The following is a 20,902-nucleotide window of genomic DNA, read 5'->3' as shown; positions in this document are numbered from 1 at the left end:
ACACCGAGCATTCGTAAGGGGCAAAATTCATTTTAATGTTACCAGGCAGTATCGTATCAGAGGTGATAATAGCCATGAATAGGAACGTTTTACTATATCTAGATTCATGAAGAGCTGCGTCGGAATAAAATAGGATTTGTCCTTGTTGATACGGAATCACAGCCAATTGATGACTGTTGACACGACACTCATTTTGTCCTCCACTTTGGCCAGAAATATACCATTCTGCACATTTAGTTGCTAAAACAAGTCTTAAATCGTGGAGGACGTTTGGGTTATATTTTCAATTTAATGTACGAAACATTTGTTTATCATTAACAGTTTACGACCTGCTGAAATCGACCCCTGTTTTTTTTTTTTTTTTTGCCAGATACAATCCGCGACTTCAATAATTGTATTATACTAGAATAAAATAGCACACCACCACAAGCGATTCTTTGTTACTTTGAAATCGAGAAAATGTGGCAATATGGCATCGGATATTTTAAAAAAGTTCTAAACGAAAATGATAATTTTCTTACGGACATTTAGTGAGATGGTGTTTTATACCAGAATGCTGCTTTAACCACCCTTACATGAAGATAAATACTGTAGCTCACAAACTATAGTTCCGTGTTTGATTTTATATCCATGCTATGCAAGAATATTTCTTTTAAAGAACATTATAGTAAAATTGTCGACAATCGATAATCCATAATCTGGATTCAAGCATATTATTAAGAAATGTCTCCCATAGTTTCTCCCATAATACATAGTATCATCTGGAGTTCAGATGAAAATATGTATTAGGTAAAGTCTTTAGATGAATAACATGGAAATATCAACTACGGTCAATGTAAAATTTATGGTAGTGGAGGATGGCAATATCAACTACGGTCAATGTAGAAATTGTGGTAGTGGAGGATGGCAATATCAACTACGGTCAATGTAGAAATTGTGGTAGTGGAGGATGGCAATATCAACTACAGTCAATGTAGAAATTGTGGTAGTGGAGGATGGCAATATCAACTACAGTCAATGTAGAAACTGGTAGTGGAGGATGGCAATATCAACTTGGAGGATGGCAATATCAACTACAGTCAATGTAGAAATTGTGGTAGTGGAGGATGGCAATATCAACTACGGTCAATGTAGAAATTGTGGTAGTGGAGGATGGCAATATCAACTACAGTAAATGTAGAAATTGTGGTATTGGAGGATGGCAATATCAACTATGGTCAATGTAGAAATTGTGGTAGTGGAGGATGGCAATATCAACTACGGTCAATGTAGAAATTGTGGTAGTGGTAATGGAGGATGGCAATATCAACCACGGTCAATGTAGAAATTGTGGTAGTGGAGGATAACAATATCAACTACAGTCAATGTAGAAATTGTGCTATTGGAGGATGGCAATATCAACTACAGTCAATGTAGAAATTGTGCTATTGGAGGATGGCAATATCAACTCCGGTAAATGTAGAAATTGTGGTAGTGGCGGATGGCAATATCAACTACGGTCAATGTAGAAATTGTGGTAGTGGAGGATGGCAATATCAACTACAGTCAATGTAGAAATTGTGGTAGTGGAGGATGGCAATATCAACTACAGTCAATGTAGAAACTGGTAGTGGAGGATGGCAATATCAACTTGGAGGATGGCAATATCAACTACAGTCAATGTAGAAATTGTGGTAGTGGAGGATGGCAATATCAACTACGGTCAATGTAGAAATTGTGGTAGTGGAGGATGGCAATATCAACTACAGTCAATGTAGAAATTGTGGTAGTGGAGGATGGCAATATCAACTACAGTCAATGTAGAAACTGGTAGTGGAGGATGGCAATATCAACTTGGAGGATGGCAATATCAACTACAGTCAATGTAGAAATTGTGGTAGTGGAGGATGGCAATATCAACTACGGTCAATGTAGAAATTGTGGTAGTGGAGGATGGCAATATCAACTACAGTAAATGTAGAAATTGTGGTATTGGAGGATGGCAATATCAACTATGGTCAATGTAGAAATTGTGGTAGTGGAGGATGGCAATATCAACTACGGTCAATGTAGAAATTGTGGTAGTGGTAATGGAGGATGGCAATATCAACCACGGTCAATGTAGTAATTGTGGTAGTGGAGGATAACAATATCAACTACAGTCAATGTAGAAATTGTGCTATTGGAGGATGGCAATATCAACTACAGTCAATGTAGAAATTGTGCTATTGGAGGATGGCAATATCAACTCCGGTAAATGTAGAAATTGTGGTAGTGGCGGATGGCAATATCAACTACAGTCAATGTAGAAATTGTGGTAGTGGAGGATGGCAATATCAACTACAGTCAATGTAGAAATTATGGTAGTGGAGGATAACAATATCAACTACAGTAAATGTAGAAATTGTGGTAGTGGAGGATGGCAATATCAACTACGGTAAATGTAGAAATTATGGTAGTGGAGGATGGCAGTATCAACTACAGTTAATGTAGAAATTGTGGTAGTGGAGGATGGCAATATCAACTACGGTCAATGTAGAAATTGTGGTAGTGGAGGATGGCAATATCAACTACGGTCAGTGTAGAAATTGTGGTAGTGGAGGATGGCAATATCAACTACAGTCAATGTAGAAATTGTGGTATTGGAGGATGGCAATATCAACTACGGTCAATGTAGAAATTGTGGTAGTGGGGGATGGCAATATCAACTACGGTCAATGTAGAATTTGTGGTAGTGGAGGATGGCAATATCAACTACAGTCAATGTAGAAACTGGTAGTGTGAGGATGACAATATCAACTACGGTCAATGTAGAAATCGTGGTAGTGGAGGATGGCAATATCAACTACAGTTAATGTAGAAATGGTGGTAGTGGAGGATGGCAATATCAACTACAGCTAATGTAGAGATTATGGTAGTGGAGGACAAGAATATCAACTACGGTAAATGTAGAAATTGTGATAGTGGAGGATGGCAATATCAACTACGGTCAATGTAGAAATCGTGGTAGTGGAGGTCAAATCAGCAGATGCATCTAGTACAGCTTATATTGCTATGTATATACAACATAAGTATTTATTGAATGGAATGACACTTTTGAAACATTGATGAAAGAGTAAAATGCAAACACGTCAATGTAAATATGATGTTGCATTTTAGTATCGTTGAACTGTAAACGTCTACATTAAAAGTCATGATGAATTACAAAAGTAAGAAAATGAGAGAATCACATTAACTGTTTATATATATATATATATATATATATATATATATATATATATATATATATATATATATATATATATATATATATCTGTATATGTATATGTATATATATATAACGAACACAATGAAAGAAAACACTCATATAAATTTCAAACTATCTTTTTTTCTGAAAATATGGAAGAACAAACTTACCGGAAAGTTTAAGACAAGTTCTTTTAGAAACAAACCAGATTTATGATACTATTAACGACGCATGGGTAGGTACAAGGGAATTATCGGTTCATATAACTGATCTGCATTTACCATAGACAGAAAGAAGAGTTAGATAAAAGCCGGGAAATATGATTAATGATACCTTAGCGTCAATGCATAGAAGCGTTTCCAACATGAAAGAGCAAGTTTAAGCAGATTTAAAAATGACTGGACTATTTATAAGGGTTTTGCAAAATGTTGTTATAAAAATTAGAGATAAAAACAGGCTTTGACAAACTGTTTATCAGTCATCAAGCAAGAAAAAGAAATATTGAATATAATGTCAGGTTTTCTACCTTCATCCAAAATATTCTAATACACAAACTTTGTTACTGAAGATGAGGTCGTTAATAACCTTGTGAACATTGATAATCAATTTAATGACATCTTTCTAGTATATAGCTAGATATTTGTAAGCACTGTGACTAAAAAAGAACAAAACGGATTTTGCGTAAGTGTCAAAGGAAACTTTTGTCCCGATGCCAATTATCAATGAGGATTTTCTTACAAAGGATTTATAAATACATCGAATGCAAAACCTACTGGCTTTGATTACTTGTCTCGGAAACTCTCATATGGCTGGAGACTACGTCGATGAAACACTGGATAACGTATTTAATATATCAATAGGCACAATTACATTTGTAGTTTATTATAAATAAACATAAGCTATAGTAACTCTTACTTTTTAAGTCAGGAAATGGATTAAGTATAATACCAACCGCTAGCATAGTCACATAAAGACACATTTTTCTATTCAGGCTTCCTCCCAAATCAGTCATGGGAAATAACACTCACTGGTTTAATCGATAACTCGTTAAACAAATATTGATGACGGTAAATTATCTAGCTGAATAGTAGATTACATTCTGTTGGATACGTACTGTCTGAGATTTTAAGTACATTTCCATTTGAGTACCAAAGGGTTTCAATTATAAACCATATCCTTTCTCACGTTAAAAATACAAAAATAAATCACAAGAAGACAAGAAGTCAAGAAAAGTTCTAGCATTGTTGAGAGTGAACGAAATATAGATTTACCATGCGCTACGAAACAGATGTATGGCAAAACTATTACGTTAAATTTACAGGAAACTTTTTAATGCTTATCTGTTCACCACAAGTAGCAGCCACACGTGTAGAATTGTATTTACAAGTAAATGGTACAGAAATGAAAACTGTGAAATATGCCAAACTCTATTCTGGTCCAACTACTGTTAAACACAGTTAAAATAATTATCTAACATAATTTGAAAATGGTCAGCTGTCTTAGAAAATGTGCATAAAATGTATAAAGTTTTTTTTTTCCAAATTGTATCTACCACTGAACTATGTAGGGAAAAGACTGAAGGTCAGCTTAAATGCAAAGACTTCATATCTTATAGAAAAACCAGGCAGGTCAATTTGTAAATGTCAAGCATAGTTAACACCTACGTCATTCTTTTCAACATTACTTATATGGATGTCAGTCAGTGATTACATTAATTGTAGAAATGATGTTCTTACTTTCAAGGTCTGATTTATCTTAGCGGTTTCTTTTTAAAGTAATATTATTACAAAGAGTACCTGTTATATGCAAAAACCGTTATATATATATATATATATATATATATATATATATATATATATATATATATATATATATATATATATATATATATATACGCGGTAGAATACAAATAACAATTCAGATATAAGAAACGTTCTTCAGAATAATTCCCCAATAGATTTGCTTACGCAGGCGTAATTTGTATAGAACAGTTTACAACTTGGTATTAAACAAGCACAGAATGTTTCAGCGTTTAAGAAAATATACTTTTGTAGACATTCTAATGAGAAAATCTAAAAATAATGACCGCGTAACATTTGTGAAATGTATCTGTGATACATCATTGTGATATGAGTATGTTAATTTTCCGCAATTAACATGATGTTAATATTATTTTTATTTCCCTTTATGCTAGAGATATTTTTGCATTCTTTAACTCATTAAACTTATATTTTTGCATATTTGTTTCAATTATGGTGCATAATTTAAATTACCTTTCAGATAAATATGTCACTTTGGCAAAATAAAGGATGATGTTTTTATTATTATTATTATTAATGAATCTCTTTTTCTACTAACAGCAAACAACAGCAATAAAATTACAAGTACGATACCAACGACTAGATCGATAAGCTCACCGTTTCCAACCATAACACAAGGTGAAGCATTTACATATTGCAACCGATATCCTTCTTGTTTTTGGTTATTTTCTCATATTGATACGAATTAATACTGTTGAAAATCAAACAACCCCACACACATCAAGATACAAAAAAAAAAATCCAAAAAAAAAACAAAAACAACAAACAAGCAGGATTTAGCATCATACAAATATAATTAACGGACTACTTTTAATACATTTCCTGTTGAATCCATGCTTTCAAATGTCCTACACAATTTAATACCTACACAATACTTTTGGCACGTAGACTGCAAGATCATGAAATATACGTCATATCATTAGACCACAAAATCACACACAGAAATTACAGACATTCCATTTCAAAATAAAACAGACCGCACAAAAGTTTAAATATATATTGTTATATCATAAACAATTCAGGAACCCAATTGTGTCACCAGAAAGATCTCAGCCATTGTGGCCCGATGACTGCATTTATATATTGACACATCATTCAGGCGATAAAGTCAACTGAGTATATCAGTATTAAAGCAAGTCTGATAGAACATCATTAAGGCGAAAAAGTCAACTGAGTATATCAGTATTCAAGCAAATCTGATATAACATCTTTCAGGCTATAAAGTCAACTGTGTATATCAGTAGTAACGCACGTCTGTTAAAATATCATTCAGGTGATAAAGTCAACTGTGTACATGTACATCAGTATTAAAGCAAGTCTGACATAACATCATTCAGTCCATGAAGTCAACTGAGTACATCAGTATTAAAGCAAGTCTGACATAACATCATTCAGGCCACAACGTCAACTGAGTATATCATTATTAATGCAAATCTGCTATAACATCATTCAGGCCACAACGTCAACTGAGTATATCATTATTAATGCAAATCTGATATAACATCATTCAGGCCACAACGTCAACTGAGTATATCATTATTAATGCAAATCTGCTATAACATCATTCAAGCGATAAAGTCAACTGAATATATCATTATTAATGCAAATCTGCTATAACATCATTCAGGCCACAACGTCAACTGCGTGGATCAGTATTAAAGCAAGTCTGACATAACATCATTCAGGCGATGAAGTCAACTGAGTATATCATTATTAATGCAAATCTGCTATAACATCATTCAGGCCACAACGTCAACTGCGTGGATCAGTATTAAAGCAAGGCTGACATAACATCATTCAGGCGATAAAGTCAACTGAGTATATCAGTATGAAAGCAAGTCTGCTATAACATCATTCAAGCGATAAAGTCAACTGAGTATATCAGTATTAAAGCAAGTCTGACATAACATCATTCAGGCGATAACGTCAACTGAGTATATCAGTATGAAAGCAAGTCTGATATAACATCATTCAGGAAGACCGTTGAAGACCCGATAAGGTTACTCGAAGGTAACTTTGCTCAAACGTTGCAAATTCAACGTTTTCTTTGTAGCTTGATATAATGAAATCACTAAATGCTACCTATTGCTATGACGTAACTTGATGCATGTTATTGTTTCCCTGTTACGAACGCTTGTGGCGATTACACTGATAACGTGGTCTCGGCTTTTGTTTCTTTCTTGATGATAAGTGAAATCCGTGTGTTCACAATAGTGTAATGATAAAATATGCGGTGGTATAACATGATAATGTGAACTAAATGATTATGGTTTGAGTTAATGACTAACGATTTACGACCTGCCGCTCATTGGAATCGCAGGCATCTTGCCGGAGTTACACGGTGAGTTTAAACGTTGTATACAGTGAAAACTATCAGCAACAGACAGTTTCTAAATATACATTGAATACGTTGTCATACACTAATACAATTTCGATGAATGATATAAACTGTCCACCCAAACTTTATGTTATACAAATGTGGCATAAAGCCCTGCATCATTCACTCTTCTATCTAGCGGTGCATACTTTACTGTAATCGCCATGAACGCGTATGTTATTTTGAGACTTTCTTTTTCTTTACCCTTAAGGACTCAAATATATATCAATATTACAAAATCTTCGAACACTCAGAAATGAGAAAAACACTCATCCTTAATTCTAGAGAGTTTGAGCTGAATATTTAATATATTATGAACGGGCGTTGATAAAAGTGATATATTTTTGGAAAAAGGTTTAAGTAGTGAAACATAGTTTCGGTATTGATAAGAGACTTTTCACGTAAGCCATGTGACATTTGATCCAAGGTTGCTCAAGAAACATTTGAAGCATTTCCTCATAACCATTACTCGCAATGGATACCTTGATATAATTTGTACGTTTTACTGCAGATTATGTTATCATAACTTACTTTGTATGTGTTCAAATCAAAGTCATGTAAAGTATTTAGAACTGATTAGTACTTTTAGAAGTCTAACTTCGATGCAAGTCACGATTTATAATCTGACTATATAAAACATGTTGGTTGTTTGAATCATTTCTGTTCGGAACAAATATCGCTTTAGTAATCGATCATTGGCGACTTGGATAAATGTCAGTGCGGTGATTACTGGTGGCTACAAGGTGTCATTTTAAGTTACATTACACACTATTCGTAAATCGTGCAGAGATGAGAGCAAATCAGTAGTAACGTTCTGGTCATTGTTCATAATTAATATCATCAACCTTCAACCCACACTCTCTAAAAATCACCATTATCGATGAAAGATTTTATAGTAAGGCTGCAGTTTGTAATACTTATATATCTGATACCTGGAATTTTTTATGGTCCGATCACTTCATCATGAAACATTATAAGTTAGTTTAGTTAGTTTTATTCGTTCTAAATTTAGATTATAATAGAACAATCTAAATGTGTGCATTGTAAGGATTGGGCGGATGAAAAGTGAGAGGGATATTGAATAACAAGTAAATATTTGTCATTGTGATATTCTTTTGATGACTTAAAGGCAACCAATTATCAATGGTACCCTGTTTTATCTCATATCTAATATGTTGTTGGCATCCGTTAGTCTCGAGAGACGATGGAACTGCGCCCATGAGAGATGTCCCGGTTGGTGGTTGTGCAGCGTCTGCTGTGGCTAAGTAGTCCAATGCGGGAGTGGCAGTCCCTGCTGCACTTGCTGCACTTGAAGGTTGTGTCAGGTGTTGGTTGAAGCTGCTTCTTCTTCCTCTGCGATCGTCTTTCATCAGCTAGCAAGCGTTGCTTGTCCACTCCGGCTTTCAGACCAGTGATCAGAGCATGTCGCCAGCCTGATCTGTCTAGAGCGAGCTCTTCCCGGGTGTTGACATCAATATCAAGGGCTTTCATGTCATGCTTACAGACATCCTTGAAGCGGAGATGTGGCCGTCCGATCGACCTTTTGCCAGAGGCGAGTTCCGAATAAAGAATGTCTTTGGGGATCCGTCCGTCAACCATACTGGGAATCTTGGCACGCTCGAGCACCTCGTTGTTTGTTACTCGATCGCTCCAGGTGATCCCAAGTATGCGTCGGAGGTATCGCATGTGAAAGGCGCTCAGTTTTTTTTTCTTGTAGGGCGTAGAGAGTCCAGGTTTCACTGGTATACATGAGAGTGCTCAGTACGCATGCAGGGTACACAGTGATCTTAGTGTTCATGGTCAGAATGTTGTTGTTCCACACTCTCTGCGACAACCTGGAGAGAGTTGTTGATGCCTTTCCGATCCGCTTGTTGAGCTCAGCATCGAGCGAGAGGTTGTTGGTCATGGTAGAGCTAAGATACATGAACTGACTCACCACCTCAAGTTCGTAGTTGTTCATGTTGATGTTTGGGGAGTCCGGGTCCTGAACCATCACGTTTGTTTTCTTTAGGCTTATGGTTAACCCAAACTCGTCACATGCTTTAGCAAAGCGGGCCATCAGGCGCTAAAGCTCAGCTTCTGTGTGGGTGGCTAGAGCAGCATCGTCTGCGAAGAGCATGTCCTTGATGGTTACTTCACGCACTTTGCTCTTTGCCTTCTGTCGTGCCAGGTTGAACAGTCTGCCTTCTAATAGTGTGTGCAGGTAAATCCCTTCTGTGGACATCCCAAAGGCGTGCTTGAGCAGGACTGCGAAGAACATGCCGAAGAGCGTGGGGGCAAGGACACAGCCCTGTTTAACTCCACTGCGGATGTCAAAGGGGTCAGATGTTGAGCCATCGTACTGCACTGTGCCTTTCATGTCATCGTGGAAGGACTGGATCATGCTTAGCAGCTTTGGAGGGCAACCAATTTTCGCCAGGATTGTGAAGAGTCCGTCTCTGCTGACCAGATCGAATGCCTTGGTGAGGACTATAAAGGCCAGGAAGAGGGGTCTGTGTTGTTCTCTGCATTTTTCCTGCAGTTGCCTGACAGAGAAGATGATATCGATTGTGGACCTCTCTGCGCGGAACCCGCACTGCGACTCTGGGTAAACTCTGTCAGCAAGCGTCTGCAGTCTGTTCAGGATGACGCGTGTGAAAACTTTACCCACGATGCTGAGAAGTGATATACCCCTGTAGTTGTTGCAGTCACTTCTGTCACCCTTGTTCTTGTACAGGGTTATGATGTTAGCATTTATCATGTCCTGAGGCACTACCCCCTCGTCCCAGCACTGGCAGAGGAGGTCGTGCAGGTGTGTGAGAAGCACGCTACATCCACACTTGATGAGTTCTGCTATGATGCCATCCTTCCCTGGGGCTTTACCTAGGGACAGTTTCTCTAAGGCCTTCTTTAGTTCGGCTACAGTAGGTTTCTCGTCCAGTTCGGCGATGAGAGGTAGGTTTTCAATGGCGTTGAGGGCATCATTGTTCACGTGGTTCTCTTTGGAGTACAGTTCGGAGTAGTATTCCACCCAACGCTCCATCTGCTTGCCCTTGTTGTGGATGGTATCACCTGTGGCAGACTTCAGTGGTGCTGTCAGTTTCTTCGAGGGACCCATTGCTTTCTTTATGCCATCGTACATACTTCTGATGTTTCCAATATCTGCTGCTGACTGGATACTCTGACAGAGCTGAAGCCAGTATTCATTGGCACACTGCCGTGCTAGTCTCTGCACTTTGCTTCTGGTAGACCTGTATGCCTGTAGTGTCTTCTGACATGGGGATCGCTTGTATTGCAGGTGAGCACTGCGACGCACTTCTATGGCTGGCATGAGTGTGGCAGAGTTAGCCTCAAACCAGTCATTGTTCTTCGATTGCTTCTTACCAAAGATCCGTGTGGCTGTGCTGTATACAGTCTCTCTGATGTAATCACATCTTTCTTTGGCACTGCCGTTGGGGGGTTCTGAGTCAAACGTCTTGGAAAGAGCATATGTTAATTCCTCAGCCTTGTCTGGATATGATGCTTTGCTCACATCAATGCGTGGTTGACTCTCTTACCTAGAGCGGTGGATCTTCCTTGGCTGAAGCTTCATTTTGCAGCACACCAGCGAGTAGTCAGTGTGGCAGTCAGCACTGTGGAAGGTACGGGTAAGAAGCACACCTTTCATGGCTGACCGTCTTGTAATGATAAAGTCCAGCTGGTGCCAGTGTTTAGACCGGGGATGCCTCCAAGACACCTTGTGCTGTGGCTTTGTCTGAAAGAATGAATTGTTGATGCTGAGTTCGTGGTACAAGCACATCTCTAGAAGGAGCTGCCCATTCTCATTCATCTTCCCAACGCCAAAATTGCCAAAACAGGAGGGCCAAGAGTCATGATCGGCACCCACCCTAGCATTAAAGTCGCCCAGCAAAATCAAGTTCTCTTCCTGGGGAATTTTGTCGATGAGCGAGTTTAACTCATCATAAAACTCATCCTTGGTATCTGTGGCGGATCTTAGTGTGGGAGCGTAAACACTGATCAGGGTCAATGTGGTTCTACTTACTATTCCTAATAAACTGCAAAGTCCCAGATCTGACTGTATATTATGTGAAGGCATATATGGGTCAGTGAACTTAACATGTGGGCTCATCTTGTAAGCAAGTAAATGCAATGTTCATAATTATTCCAAAACATAACAGTTACAAATAGCTGTATAATCATCTTAACTGATGCTATCTTTGTTATTGGGAGCGAATCTAGAGACATGAGACAAGGCAATCCTTACCATCACTGATCTATATGCTCCTACTGAAATCTAAAATCTGAATAATTATATGATGTAAACAAATTTACCTATGATCTGAAAAAATGTTAATTGCAGATAATGTTGTGTTATATATTGGAAACATAAATATAGAAGTACAAAATGCTGTAAATGTGAGTTGGAAATGTGAAAACTAATTCTGCCCTATAAATTGTTCCATTATTATGCCATCATCATAAGATAACCTGGTATTATCCCAGATCAGTTTTATAGGTGTGCGATAAGACATTCCTTACAATAACCATTATATACTCTGATGTAGGATTTCAAATCAAAAGTTGACTAATCTACATTGAATTTAAAAAAAAAATATGAAATATAATAAACTTAAGTGCACAACAATATTTAAGGCATACAACATTTTGTCTCATTGTAAAGAAATGAGGTCTGAATGAAGAAGGTATGACATATAAAGAATGATATGACAACAGCCAAGAAACTTTGGAAATATAAATGGCAAAATCTTTGTAGACTATGAATCATTGTAATGACATTTCAAAACCATATGTAACCAATATCTTGCCACTATTGGATTTGGATGCATGTCATCCAATCATAGATAAAAACTGAATGAATACAGACACAATACAGTTTCATCTAAGATTTTGGACAATCTCTTCTTTTTTCATATTCTCACTAAGTCCAATGAAAAAAAATGTACTCAACATAGGAGGAATTTCAAGAGTCCAAATTTAATTTGGGGGTACTTTCCAAAAAGCATTAGTAGCAAATACTTTAATTGCACTTTGATAAAAATATTAAGGTGGCGCTATACAGTTTCGCATTTTCCATAGGGTTTGGATTTTAAAGAAAAAGAATTTCCCCGGCTTTCCTCACTGGTTATACTGGTTATTTAAAAACGACCTTGTATATCTTAGGTATAACGCAAAGAACCTTTAATTCCCTTTATTTTGGTGTATGATTGATGGGTGTACTATGGGTTATAGAGTATACAGCTTGGCCTTACTTCAGATGTGCACCTTTCAAAAAAGTGCTAGCTCTACTTGGTCATTTTCACTTCCTGAACTTCAGAGGTAAATTGTATAAAAAAGAGCCGATAACTTTTTTTACATTTTATATATTTAGTAATTCATTCATTGCACTTTTAGAAGCTGGTATTGTCTAGTCTGGCAAAATTCATTTTCCCTATTTTAATAGCTGCAATGTATAGGGTACTTTAGACTAATTCAGGCTGATTTTTTAGCACAAGGGAACAGTCATTTTAGTTAGCAGTGTGCTTAAATCATGTAAAATTTCCAAAAGTACAATATCCAAAAGAAATATCATCCACATTACATTAATGTAGCATAGAGGTATGTCAACATTCTCTCCACTGTGCATGTTTTAAATGCGAACTACTTCACCTTACATACGTCACTCTCTCAAAAGTACATATTATCTGGTGAGTGCCTCCTAAATGGTCATGTGCAAAAGAAGAACGAGTTGCCATCTGTTTTCTTGCTACATCACATGTTCCAAGCCAAAATAATACTATGTCATTAAATTACTGTGTATGTTTGCAAGATCCTTAAGACTCTGTGAGGAAATCAATGCCTTGTTGTTAAGTTCTCCAGCTTTGGTCAGCCTATGTAATTGTAATGGAATTGATACCTACAATGTGTAAGTGAGATTTCAGGTATCTTCCTTTACTATATGAGACTATAACCAAACTGGCATCATTGTTAACTGTACAACACCCTTTTTAACAATACAATATTTTGTATTCTTTTGATTTCATAAAACAATATTCATAAGTGTTCAATATACAAGTTCATATCAAAAAACGAAGCAGCTGTAACACATGACTGCAAGACAGTATAAGTCTGAAGAGTCAAAGAAATGCAGTTCAAAAATAATCCCATGAACAACACATACATTTACTTGAATATTTATGATACACATACTGAACAAGTAAAATAATAAAAATGATTTAGGGTGATGCAAAATAAACTAATAATAACACCATCCCTTACTCAGACTTAACATGTCATCAGAGAGCGGAGGATCAAATTGTCATTAGTTTTCCCATTTTACAGATATAAACAAGTGCATGTGAGTTCAGTGTATGTAACCAATGTCCAAAAGAACAATGACAAAATATGACAATATTGTCATATTTATATATGTGAAGTCTGATATAGTATTGAATCTTTTTCTAAGAGCATTTGGTGTCAGAACCATTTTTCATTTTCTGTGCTACTACATGTCTCCTCATCTATGCCTTGATAAAACCAATCAAACCATTCATCACACAAATCACACTGAATCCACAACTCACCCTCTGCATAATGACGTTTACATACAGAGCAAATTGAATTATCAGTGTTACTTTTGTCATATTTTTCCATTTTCTTCTTTCCTTTACCCTTTCCTTTTCCCACAATAGTTCTTTTTCTAGTGCATGGCTGACTTTTGCTGGAAGTGTCTTGATTAATGCTAGCTTTCGAAGAACTGGCAACAGGATTATTCTGTACTAAAAAAATATGGCATTGGCATTTCGTTCAAAGTAGGTATTACTGTACATAGTTTATTAACTAGACCACTCTTCTGTACATTTCCTGCTTCTATGACATAGGCTTTACATAGCAAAATCAGATCCGATTTCAAGAAGCTAGTAAATACTACAGCCTTCAGATCATAAATCTGTGATTTCAGTTTTAAGTGAGAATACAGTTTATTTTCTGACTGATCTTCCAAGATATATTTCATGTCCAAGGCTAATGCATCACTACTGTGTTTGTGCTTTGATCTCATGACCACCCTCTTTCTCAAACTGTCTGATTTCAATTTTCTAAGACCGGAAATGGTGTCTTTTCTGAATTGACTGTCACCTGTTCTACTGTAACGCCCTATCAAATCTTCATATAGATCTCTGATACATGAAGCAATCATGGTGTCGTCCACTTGTGTGACACTCATACTGGGATCAAACTTTATGTACAGCAGCTTCCAGTTTTCAAACAGTGTCTCATCCTTAAGTAGTACAGTCTTACAATACTGTAAACTCCTGCACCATGCCAATGTAATGCATCTGCATGTTGATACTGCCTCCTTTTATCGTCAACTTGCAAGAAAAAGTCAAATACAGAGTCCTTGATGTTAGTAAGACCTTGGTTGATATTCTGTCTTCTTTGTGTCTCGTGCAAGGTCTGTTTATACTTGCAATTGTTTTCCAAATCAACAGCTGAAGTTGTAAGGTGATCTAACATTTTTACTTGTAAGAAACATTGGCTGACCAAGTTAATTTTGTCCTTTTTGTACAACCTGTTCTTTCCTTTCTTCATACAGTGTATTATGGTATCTACTCTTTGCAATACATCTACCTGCAATATACCTTAATTTTCCTTGTCCTGGCTCTGATACAAGTACGGAAGGTGCACATGTAACTTGTGTGGTACTGAAAATGTCAGTAGTATTTTTGTCCAAAACAATTTCACAAATTCTGTCAAAAATCTTTCCAAATGCAAAAAAGTATCATCATTTGGCACAGAATTCAAGAAATTTTCAAGAATTTTGATGCATTCTTGAGACACTGAAAACTGGTCAGCTTCAGAATAATATTCAGTCCATGTCTTTGAATCTGGTTTTCTGACCTCTATATTACCACATATTTTATTAAAGATGCTTTGAATTTTTTGTTACAATATTCCAAAAAATGTATTCAACTCTTCCAGTGGCTTTTTGAAGATTTCTGTTAGAGTTACTTTTAATCTCATTTGCTCTGGTGTTATTGCATTACCTGGGATAAGTTGTTTCATTTTTGTATGGTCAACATGATGCTCAAAAATGTCAGAGTCAACTGTTGTTAACCTACCTTCTTGGTCACTAGATGAAGCAGTCATGTCTTCCCCAGTGGACAACATTTCATCAACTTCTAAAATTTCTCCATCAGAAAAGTCTGATTTATCAGAATCAGAACATGTTTCAAAATCAATGTCCACACTGAGGTTTTCTAATAAAGAAACAGAATATCTACAGCATTCTAAACTTGAATGAAACTGTATAAAACTTGTATTGTAAAATTCATATATGCAAGAGCTATGTGGAATCACAGAGTTGGAATTGAAACTGATAACCCTAAGTCCCTTTTTATTTCTTGTTCTCCCCATTTCCACACCTAACTGACCTGGTGCAAAAATATTTGAGGCATCAACTTCAACTCTGTCTAAAGTCAATCCTTGTGCCTTGTGAATGGTAATGCTGAAAGACAGAATGAGTGGAATTTGATGCCTTGTGGCTACAATTTATCTTTTTATCAATGGTACTGTAAACAGTAAATGTTTCTCTTCCCAACTGAATTAAATTATTTTCAAAATCAACTGTCACAGAGTCTTCTTTCATAGCCACAACATTTCCCTGTAAACCATTTACTAGTGCTGAGTTTAAGTTTTTGACCAGCATAACTGGACAGCCAATTTTCAAGTGTAACGCTTTTGGAACACACATCTTATTGCACCGATTATTGTCACCCTCGTCTATTGACTGATAACACTTTGATACACCAACCATTTCCATAAGTTTGTATGCATTGTATATTTCACAATCAAAGTTCCGTCCACAAAGTCTTATTGGGTCATCTCCAGGTGGGAGATGTCTCTGCAGCCTCAAGATCAAGTTTTTGGTATCATCAGGTATTTCTCCCTTTGAAACCTAATTCATCTTGTCTTATGACCTCATCAAGGACAATTGTATGCCCAAATACCATTGTGAAAATGGTGGATTTGAAACAATATTCACCCGAATCAACTGTCAATGGGTCAGGTACAGGTGGAAGCTGAAAAAAGTCTCCACTTGCGATAACTTGTATACCTCCAAAATATAAATCTGTATGTTTAATCATTCTACATACATATTCAATTTGTTCAAAAAGTTTCAGTGAAAGCATAGAAATTTCATCAATTATCAGACAGTCTGCTTTCAAAATATTTTGTTTATAGGAATCAAAATGTTCATCAGTGAGAAGTTTTCTACATAGTTCATCACAGTCATATCTACCATCACCAATCCCAGACCAGGATTGCACTGTGCATCCTTTCACATTCAGTGCTGCAATGCCTGTTGTTCCTGTTACACTGACATTTGTACCTGCTGCTGACAATTTCTTTTGTATTTCCTTAACCACAAAACTTTTGCCAGTCCCACTTTGGCCTAACAGAATGATACTGTGGCCCTCAACAGCCTTTTCAACAGCAAATAGTTGTGCTTTATTCATTTTACATTCAAAACACACATACAGTGCTGAAACAAGTGAAGTTTACCAAAATAAAATAGCTTTCATTTACAAAGAGTAAGTTGTTACAGCACAGATCCACAATAAAAGTTTGATGAAGACACTCAAAATCCATTTTCTGTACATTTGAAAATCCAGAAGTGAAACTCAACAGTGTCTGTACATTTGATAAACCAGAGAAGTGACTGTCACATGGTACTCCATATGATCATGCAATGTTACATAATATTATCTAATTTGGTTGGCTCTTTGAATTATACTGCCAATGCCAACGAACAATGATAGTTCTGCTCTCGCCTCCCCCCCCCCAATCCTCCAACTAGCCCCATGAAGACAGCAAGTAAGAGTCTAATGACAGTCTCTTGCATAATTCCCTGTCTGCCGCTCAATTTCAGGTTACATATACAACAATCCTATCCAAGTGTTAGCCACTGACTAAGCCTTATAATTTTTCATTACATCATCTTACCACACCACCAATTCCTCCCTCAATGGTCATTAACAGACAAACCCCATTGGAACAATGACAATATGCACCTACAATAACTCAAGATCATCAAGTTTTGCATAAACTAAAATTTAATAAATTATCATTTAATGCACACACAAAAAAATTATACGAGAAATGCCTGTGAGTTAATCCTTTTTGTTTCTTCTTGACAATGTAAATTCTATATGATATTCAATTTTGTGTTTGGGTATGCAAATTAGTGACAAATAACTACACAAGAACTGACCAAGTTAATCCATGTCAGTTGAAATTCGGGTAATTACTTAACTATCAATTAAATAAGTCTACAATTATAAAGAGAAAAAAAAATCTTTCTTCACGCACAACCAGAGATCACCTATATAGCTATTCAGAAAGCGCTATGAAAAAAGTCAACACGTCAAGAAATATTGTTAAATATTTTCCCGGCAAATGTCACATAGTTTTGAGCACATGTAACGAACGATCGGAACAGCGAAACGACTTAACAGAAAATACCGTAGATATTCCTATTACATATTTGCCGGGTTAAGCCTAGATGTAGCGATTGACAGCGATGTTTGAAAAGACTCATTCAATGAAAGAACCAATCACTGAAACAATCACAATCAAATCGCATTTACTCCGAAGTAAACCGGAAGTTGGGCCAAGGCAGTAGTGTCTGTGTGTGGAATAAACGAAGCAACGGATACACTTTTCGCAAAATTGGCCCTTCCGAATCAGTAAGGTTGCTTAAATGGTAATGGATGAAAGGTGGGGATTGTCTTCTTTACAGTGGTGTACGTTATGAGTGACTGAATACGTAGATAGTATTGGAAACTTAGATCGGAGTCATCGAGGGGTCAGATTTTGACCGGCGAGAGTTAGGTACCTTGATTATATATAGTGAGTATACGCATTTGTTTCCACAGAATCAAGTGCCTGTGGCTGACCTGTTAAATGACGTCACTGTGCTATTTTTTAACTATCCTAAAAATGAAGGCAAATTCCAAATACGGTTCAATATCCAAACTTGTGCAATCCCAAATCAATAATCAAGGTTTCTCCCGTCGTGGATGTTTCCAACCGACTGCTATGAACCTTGTGTAAAGACTAACATGCGGATAAAGTACCGATCTCTTCCTTGCCAGTCAACACAATACACCGGCCTTGTGTTTAAAGGAAATGTTTTCTCTCGAGGCTAGGTTAAAGGTCACCTGCCACCTATATTGTACAAACATGTGATATTATTATAGTTATAAACAAAACGCATTGGTTATGTAAGCACACCATAAAAATGTTTAATTAGACTTAAAACTCCGCTTTATAAAATAAAAAAATGATTCGGCAATCTCCGTAAACAATCGGTAGTTTCCGCTTGCCAAAAAAGGATATGACGTACATTTATCCCTTCTATTCAACCTAGCCGTTCAAGTGCTTAATTTCCCCACGTAAATGTCTATGTGATATAGCGTACGATCGTGCTTTTGTACTGCAAATATGGTGCACTATGTTGCATACGGATGTAACCAAATTAGTGATGATTGGGAAAAGGCATTCTTTCTTTTTCCGAAAAACCATGTTTACCAGAAAAAAAGTGTATTTAATCTGTGGGATCGAATAGGGGAGGGATTGGAAAGTTGTATCATTTATGCCGGATTATAGTGAATTTGGCCCGAAGACAATTCGGCCCATCTCGAAATACAATTTGGCCAAACTTAGCAATAGTTTGTACGTTCATTTTCTTCAACAAAAGAGTAGATTCAATGTAAGATAGGTTTCAGGAGGGTAAAAACTAAATTTAAACAAACTATTTTGATATGCTTTGAAAGAAAATAATCATACTTCGTAACGTACATATTTATGAGAGAAAACACAAACTGACATATCTTGCTTGTTCTAATTAAAATATTTATATACATTTTTTATGCTAACAAATATATGCATCTGCACAACGACGTTCTCAGTTTAAGTCTTCCTGTCAAATTATCAATAATCATTTATAAAACAAAAATACGTAACAGATAATATTCTACATAATGTGTATAGATTTCGCAAAGGGTATTGTACAAGAGATATTATAACAAATATACTTAAGTTTAGGCTTCACGTTGTAACACAGCTGCATACAATACATACTAAATTATACACGAGAGAGAGAGAGAGAGAGAGAAGGGGGGGGGGAAGAATAATGTTGAGCATTTTGTCAGTATTTAGTTGCTGCAATATGAAGCTCTTACCAGTTAATTTTATTGTTTTTATTTTTCAACGTGTCTTAGTGTTTGCGCGAGTAAATTGAAAACTTGTCATTACTTGTCAATATTGTCAATCATATTTCGTCCATTGTTCCGTACAAATTAGAAAGGAAACAATTTTGTGTTTAATTTGTGCCCCCCCCCCCCCCCCACATACACACTCACGGTACAAAATAAATTGATAAACATATAATTGTTTGAAAATAAAATGAAATAAATTAATATGAATTGTTATCATATATTCCTTCTGTTTTCATTGTGCGAAAATTATTTTTTAAAAATATATGTCCACGAACTCCGTATTTGTAGCGGGTGCCGGCTTGCGTATGCATCCTATGTGTAGTGTGTATCGCTTATGTCAAAAAACAAAAACGCAAATGAGACGAAAGTATCACCCGATTGCTTGAAGGCACCTGCCATTTACGCATGACAAGTTACTTATTGCAAACTGACCCAGATTGTATTCTATCCAGGTTAACTATAAGTCCGTATCTCGCAAACAAACCACCAAAAAGAATCATTATTTTAAAATACATTCAATGTGAGTGCAAATGATAAAGTATTATTAAAGCAAGTTATTATTGTGTATAATATTTGCCCTGCAAAACATGAATTATGATTACATATGGCAAACAAATAGAAGCTCGGGTGATAAACACAGCGGCATGGAGCAATATACTCATTGTTTGAACTTACCGACAGGATATCAAATACATAGGTTATTTTATGACAATGCAAACCAACCCCGGAAAATTCACTTTGGTGTCTTTTAGTGTGCCGATTTTTTCTTCTGAAGTTGGCCGACAAAAGGAAGTCAAATTTGGTTCCTTTGGATTCTTTAACTGTGCCGATTTCTTTCATCTTTTTTTTATAAAGTCTGCCGACACAGGGAAGCCAGGATTGATTCTTTTTACCTGTTTTAACAGGAATTTTCGAAATAAATTGAAACGTGGAACAGTTTTGAAAGCGACACAATCTGGTGCGTCTTGCACGCATACCAATATAAGGCTGAACAGTAAATTAGTTTTCATTAGTTTCATCTAAAATATTCCCTATCCGTAGTTTATAGTGTTTTATTTTTCAACAACAAGAAGCATGTACTTCGTCTTGTAGGGATAAATGTACGTCATTTCCGGTTGCGTCCTCTATAGGTGGAAAATCGTAACTAAGGGGAAGTAACAGCGTTGTATACTTATATTTCGAGTAATTAAATTATTATTTCTTCTTTACCCTTGATAATTTT

This window comes from Sinohyriopsis cumingii, chromosome 8 (assembly GCF_028554795.1).
Source record: "Sinohyriopsis cumingii isolate HCF-2022 chromosome 8, ASM2855479v2, whole genome shotgun sequence".
NCBI classification, from domain to species: Eukaryota; Metazoa; Mollusca; class Bivalvia; order Unionida; family Unionidae; genus Sinohyriopsis; species Sinohyriopsis cumingii.
Note: the sequence above shows the minus strand (reverse complement) of the source record.